This window comes from Oncorhynchus tshawytscha, unplaced genomic scaffold (assembly GCF_018296145.1).
Source record: "Oncorhynchus tshawytscha isolate Ot180627B unplaced genomic scaffold, Otsh_v2.0 Un_contig_878_pilon_pilon, whole genome shotgun sequence".
Lineage (NCBI taxonomy): Eukaryota > Metazoa > Chordata > Actinopteri > Salmoniformes > Salmonidae > Oncorhynchus > Oncorhynchus tshawytscha.
The window spans coordinates 130,001-137,500 of NW_024609744.1; the positions used below are offsets into that span (position 1 = coordinate 130,001).

At 42.8% G+C, this 7,500-nt stretch overlaps 1 long non-coding RNA gene across 1 annotated transcript in view; it reads left to right on the forward strand.

The window, feature by feature from the left end:
* The window catches only part of LOC121845707, a 1,530-nt gene extending 328 nt beyond the window's left edge, over window positions 1-1,202 (forward strand). The window contains exons 1-2 of the long non-coding RNA XR_006082699.1: window positions 1-51; window positions 704-1,202. The exon at window positions 1-51 is cut by the window's left edge and continues 328 nt beyond it. This is a non-coding gene — a long non-coding RNA (uncharacterized LOC121845707). The remainder of the gene's footprint in view (window positions 52-703) is intronic.
* The last annotated feature ends 6,298 nt before the right edge of the window (window positions 1,203-7,500 follow it).

A 7,500-nucleotide genomic window follows, 5' to 3' on the forward strand; every position in this document is an offset into this window, starting at 1 on the left:
ATTACTTTTGTTTGGCTTTTGGCTAGGAGAGGAGAGAAGGAACACTGTAACGTGAGTAAAAGGATGACTCTTTATATTGAGTGCAATGCCGAAACCAATTTAGAGTTGTACTAATTTACTTGATATAAAACGTTTATTATTATTATTATTATTTTATTTTTTTGTCGATGTAATTCAATGTTGTTTTAAACAACACCAAGTAAAAGGAAAGAAACTGTAAATAGCTGTCGAGTGTATAACTTAGTACTGCACTGGGTCGCAGTTCCATTCCGTAAGAACGCTTCGTACTTTCATAGTGACGCAAACAACCTGAAGAACCACAATCTCTGTTTGCGTGTTGTTTTATATAAAAACAGTGGATGTTGTACAACTTTTATAATGACAAAAAAAATAAAAAATAAGTTGTGTTAATTTATTTCAAGTTTAAACATTGTATTTGGAATATTATGGGTTATGTTTCTGTCTTGTAGTTGGCTAGTCATTTGAACTAGTGAGTTTAACCTATAATTTTTTTTTTTTTTTTTTTTTAATTTTGCACTATATTCGTTTTTTGTTATGAAGAAATTCGTTTGTTGCTTTTGGACCAAGTCAGTATAAAGATGAAGATGCAAATGTCTTATTCACCCTTTTCTCTTTACAATTTTGTTGGAATCCTTGTAAAGTAAAAACTCGTATTATCTTGTGTTATTTCTTGTTCATATAGAAGCCAGTCTCTACAGCTCGAGCCGCTCCACCCGGGCAGAACACCGCGCCATGCAGCCCGCACCTCACGCAACTGCAATAATTCAGCCTGGCGAACAGCTCCCTTGCAGATTGAAGAGTAATGCATTATTGAAAGGCTATATCAAACAGCTCGGGGGGGGGGGGTTGTCTTTTTTGTTGTTGCTCTGCTCTCCTCAGACCGACCGACCGGCCAGGCAGGGGCTCGAGATGAAGTCCCGGTGTCTGACGGAACTAAAGCTCCTAATATGTTAATGACCGTAGGGGATGCCGGAAGGTACTGGCCCGGTTTACTACCGGCCTCAGCTGCCGCAGCACCATATGTCAACCAGGTTGGCCACGTGTATATCTATTAATCAAGAAGATGTTTCATATTAAAAAACAACAACTTATTAAACAATATCCATTCCAGTTAAACCAATAATAACTACTATAGCACCAGTAATGGCGACACAAATGCCAAATAAAAAATCAGACGTGGATTTAAAAGCGTCATGTTTTTTTTTCCTCATTATTTAGCTTTTCCCTCCTTTGTTTTTGAGGGGACGCATTGTACGAAATTGGTAGGAATCACAGTATATTATTTTCTATGATCGACTGAAACCAAATATTGCTTTTGTAACCGTTAAAAGTCTGTCTGTCGAGGTGTTGAGTGGTTTTTAGAGAACTCAAACCCCGTCGTTGGCAGTCACGGTGTGATAATGATGCACGTGAAGAAAGGAGCGAGAGGTTCTAGGCTCGCTCTACCTCTACTTGCACCGGGGATAAACCGGGGAGAAATGCTTCTATTTCCTAGTGGCTGGTTTGACCTTGTTAAGACAAAATACTCGACAGAAAAGGGAAAAAAAGAACAAGGAAGGAAACAGAAAAATAATAGCCTACATCTACTGGAGAAATATAGGAAGAAGCTATAAAGCCGTCTCAGGGGGGCTATACTAACTCAGAATAAAATAGTTATTAACATATAATAACTGTCGATATAGCCTACAAAAGCATGGATTTATTTCAATAGTTATTGCGTTATAATTTGAGTAATCTGCACATCACAAAAACAAGTCTATATGGAACCATAATTGTGTACTAATGCATGTTTTTCACTCTCTCCCCCCCTTCCTCCCCTCTCGTCAAAAACACAAAATCACCCTAATATCCACCCCGCACCTCTCCCCATATAATGTGTCTTGAGTTACCATAGATCTCATAAATTAACTCCTTTAGGCTATACTATCGCGAGAGTAATTAATCTAGCCCGTGGATGTAAATAAAGTGAAATTGGATTCCTGACAGACGAGATGAGGAGGAGGCCCCTCTGACACCACGTGACAATCCGAAATAATGATTCCACGGTGCCACAGTCCTTTATATATGGAAACGCCGTGCGGGGCACTTTAGATTTACGAGCTCATGACTTTGTACAATAGCTGAGAGGGAGCTGTGAGCGATGGGGAGTGGGAACAACGCAGAACGTTATAGCTGCGGTTACGATCCCAAGTTAAGACGGATTATATCACGGTAATTATAGTGCTCTCGCTACTAAACTAAAAAATGAAAATAAATATACAAAAACAGCATCCAGACTCCAGAACAATTTGGAAAAGTAGGCAACTATTGAACACGTTTTTTTCCACATCTAGTTTGATGAGACAAGTAACCGCGTGTTTCCTCTTGAATAAAGACCTTTTATATAAAGGAGAAAAAAAGGCCTTTTAAAAAGTTGCCTACATGCCCATATAGGCATAAATACATGCAATACATTTACCTCCAAAGGGCCAAAAGGAATGTGATTGGTATTATGATTGTCTGGTATCACTCATATGCAGCAGAATGAAGTGAATCACCCCCATCGAGGTCTCTATATTGGTTATAACAATGACCATGAAGGAGGGCCTCCAGGAAGTGATGTCAAGCAGGGGGGTTGAGAAGTATGTCCCCTAGATCTGTATTCATTTCCTGCTTGTATTTGTCCTGGGTAATCCACCACCGTCCAGGGCTCCTATGGACGTGGCGACGTTGTTGACACAGCGGCACATTTCAATCACCCGGGGGTTCACAGTCATACGAACAATTTATTTGTCTAATAAATCCGTCATTTAGGAAGAAAAATATTTGATCTGGAGGCTCTGACCTCTCCCCGTTTACTGAGATGCCGACGCCGGGGAAGGATAGGATGACAGAAGGTTCTATATAGTATATAGCCCTCGATGACACCAGCTGAGGAACCATGAATATGAAACCGTGGACCAGCTAGACGTGTGAATCTCAATGACGGAGATATAGGCTAGGGCTACACACAATCTTCTAGAGAAAACGAAGAGAAAATCCAGGTCACACACACACACACACACACACACACACACACACACACACACACACACACACACACACACACACACACACACACACACACACACACACACACACACACACACACACACACACACACACACTCCAAACAGAATCAGCTGGGATTCGATTCCATTTGGCCCTCGAAATGTCATTCAGATTGACACACTCCACACGCTACAACAGTGTTGCCTTCCTTCCAACCTTCCCTTTGTCCCATGTCACATAAAACATATTCCAATTACCATTGAATAAACATAACATATAAACTAAGGTTAAAATGGCACCGATTCTATCTCCGACTGCTTTTTTTGACAGTCTATTTCGTGGTTGCAATACTTTAGCCTATTAAAGGAAATCCGTGTTTTTGTTTTTCGTTTTACTAGACTAGATTTTTTTAAACAATCTTTTCATTTTACTAGATTATAAGAATTATAATCTAGACCCCAACGGATTAGAATCTAGACCCCAACGGATTAGAATCTAGACCCCAACGGATTAGAATCTAGACCCCAACGGATTAGAATCTAGACCCCAACGGATTAGAATCTAGACCCCAACGGATTAGAATCTAGACCCCAACGGATTAGAATCTAGACCCCAACGGATTAGAATCTAGACCCCAACGGATTAGAATCTAGAACCCAACATTTTAGAATCTAGACCCCAACATTTTAGAATCTAGACCCTAACGGATTAGAATCTAGACCCCAACATTTTAGAATCTAGACCCTAATGGATTAGAATCTAGAACCCAACATTTTAGAATCTAGACCCCAACATTTTAGAATCCAGGGTCATTGGAAGGCGTTCTCTTTGTAGATTCTATATGCCTGTCTAGCGACGGGCCCGTAGATATGTCATTGGTTTTCCCGGGCCACTCTTTAGCGGTATGATGGCTCGAGGCGCTTCTCTTATTGATCCGGGGTATTGGACACATGTGCTCGTCATCAATACCCAATACGTGCAGCCTTCTGGTGGTGACGTGCCTGTCTCTGCTTTCAACTGCTCTCTATCACACGTTGGACTCATCTTAAGAGGCTTGTTGGGAGAAATGTCCCGCATGGAAAAAATTAATGGCATTTTGAGGCAACTCACATGTCATTTTAGGTCTTCTGCCATTTTCTCTGCTTATAATGGTTTTCTGGGACTTATGCCACTGTCCATGGTGCTGAAAGATACCAGGGTTACTTTACTGTATGTGACTTCAGGTCCACTGTCCATGGTGCTGAAAGATACCAGGGTTACTTTACTGTATGTGACTTCAGGTCCACTGTCCATGGTGCTGAAAGGTACCAGTGTTACTTTACTGTATGTGACTTGAGGTCTACTGTCCATGGTGCTGAAAGGTACCAGTGTTACTTTACTGTATGTGACTTCAGGTCTACTGTCCATGGTGCTGAAAGATACCAGGGTTTACATCAGTCGTTCCCAACCAGGGGTACTTGACCTTTCCACAAATGGGTACTTGAGAAGACTCATGAGACCATAGGCCTACTGGTAAAATGCACAAGAGGGGGTACTCCAGGGGCACTCTGGGCAGAGCAACATTCAGTCGGTGGTACAGTGGCCTAAAAAGGATGGAAACTACCGGTAACATTATACACTGTCATTCTCTGTCCTTGGTCCTGAAAGGTACCCTGTTTTACATTATGACTTGTAATTCTCTGTCCTTGGTACTGAAAGGTACCCTGTTTTACATTATGACTTGTAATTCTCTGTCCTTGGTCCTGAAAGGTACCCTGTTTTACATTATGACTTGTAATTCTCTGTCCTTGGTCCTGAAAGGTACCCTGTTTTACATTATGACTTGTAATTCTCTGTCCTTGGTCCTGAAAGGTACCCTGTTTTACATTATGACTTGTAATTCTCTGTCCTTGGTCCTGAAAGGTACCCTGTTTTACATTATGACCTGTTATTCTCTGTCCTTGGTATTGAAAGGCTTTTACATGTCTCTACACCAATGTCCGTTGTGCTGAATTGTAGATAACGGCCTTATGGTCCATTGGGTTGATAACTCTATAAATAAGTGAATTGTTTATCCAAGTTGAATATGTTTTCCACTATTGTGTATCAAAAGGTTACCATGCAAGTAGAGGGCCTAAGTTTAATATATTTAGATTAAGGTGTGTGTGTGTGTGTTGAGAGCAATACCATTATCATGTGTTCCAGCTCCTCCCAACCACAGCAGCAGTATCACCATGTGTTCCAGCTCCTCCCAGCCACAGTAGCAGCATCATGTGTTCCAGCTCCTCCCAGCCACAGCAGGAGCATCATGTGTTCCAGCTCCTCCCAGCCACAGCAGGAGCATCATGTGTTCCAGCTCCTCCCAGCCACAGCAGCATCATCATGTGTTCCAGCTCCTCCCAGCCACAGCAGCATCATCATGTGTTCCAGCTCCTCCCAGCCACAGCAGCATCATCATGTGTTCCAGCTCCTCCCAGCCACAGCAGCATCAACCTGCCTGACCAGTCTTTCCTGACTCCCAGACCTCATCAAGCATTTAATGTGCTCCACAGTGACCCAGCTCCTCTCCCAGCCACAGCAGCAGCATCATGTGTTCCAGCTCCTCCCAGCCCTCTCAGCTCATCATGTGTTCCAGCTCCTCCCTCCCACCTCAGCTCTCCATCATGTGTTCCAGCTCCTCCCAGCCCAGCAGCTCTCCTCTCCTCTCTGAACTAACCTGCCTGACCTCTCTCTTCCTGTCCTCCCCACGACATTCCAGGGTAATATCAGTGTTGTATTGGTGTCCTTTCTGTGAAAAACTAGAGAGTTGACCCTTAACTAAGCTAAACATTCCTACGTCAGGATACAACTCTGATATAATTTCTCATCATGTCACTTCATTTATATTTCATGTATCTCCCCCACACATTATAATATAGATCTAAATATAAATGTGATTCCAGACCACCTCGACCTGCAGCTGCTAGCTAGCTAGGTCTACTGCTCTCTGTCTGTTTAATCAACAGTGATACATACAGCTGCTAGCTAGCTAGGTCTACTGCTCTCTGTCTGTTTAATCAACAGTGATACATACAGCTGCTAGCTAGATCTCTCTAGCTCTCTCCTCTGTTTAATCAACAGTGATACATACAGCTGCTGCTAGCTCCTCTACTGCTCTCTGTCTGTTTAATCAACAGTGATACATACAGCTGCTAGCTAGCTAGGTCTACTGCTCTCTGTCTGTTTAATCAACAGTGATACATACAGCTGCTAGCTAGCTAGGTCATTGCTCTCTGTCTGTTTAATCAACAGTGATACATACATTGCTAGCTAGCTAGGTCTACTGCTCTCTTCTGTTTAATCAACAGTGATACATACAGCTGCTAGCTAGCTAGGTAACTGCTCATTTTAATCAACAGTGATACATACAGCTGCTAGCTAGCTAGGTCTACTGCTCTCTGTCTGTTTAATCAACAGTGATACATACAGCTGCTAGCTAGCTAGGTCTACTGCTCTCTGTCTGTTTAATCAACAGTGATACATACAGCTGCTAGCTAGCTAGGTCTACTGCTCTCTGTCTGTTTAATCAACAGTGATACATACAGCTGCTAGCTAGCTAGGTCTACTGCTCTCTGTCTGTTTAATCAACAGTGATACATACAGCTGCAGTCTACTGCTAGCTGATACATACAGCTGCTAGGTCTACTGCTCTCTGTCTGTTTAATCAACAGTGATACATACAGCTGCTAGCTAGCTAGGTCTACTGCTCTCTGTCTGTTTAATCAACAGTGATACATACAGCTGCTAGCTAGCTAGGTCTACTGCTCTCTGTCTGTTTAATCAACAGTGATACATACAGCTGCTGCTAGCTAGCTAGGTCTACTGCTCTCTGTCTGTTTAATCAACAGTGATACATACAGCTACTACTCAGCTGCTAGCTAGCTAATGACATGGGTTTAATCAACAGTGAGCTGGCCTGCTAGCTACAGTCTGTTTAATCAACAGATAACTCCCTGTCACTACACGTCAATATGACATGGGACAGGAGCTGGCCTACTCTACAGTCCCAGATAGGACCACTACACTTCAATATGACATGGGTCAGGAGCTGGCCTACTCTACAGTCCCAGATAACACCACTACACTTCAATATGACATGGGTCAGGAGCTGGCCTACTCTACAGTCCCAGATAGGACCACTACACTTCAATATGACATGGGTCAGGAGCTGGCCTACTCTACAGTCCCAGATAGGACCACTACAGTCAATATGACATGGGACAGGAGCTGGCCTACTCTACAGTCCCAGATAGGACCACTACACTTCAATATGACATGGGTCAGGAGCTGGCCTACTCTACAGTCCCAGATAGGACCACTACACTTCAATATGACATGGGTCAGGAGCTGGCCTACTCTACAGTCCCAGATAACCACTACACTTCAATATGACATGGGTCAGGAGCTGGCCTACTCTACAGTCCCAGATAG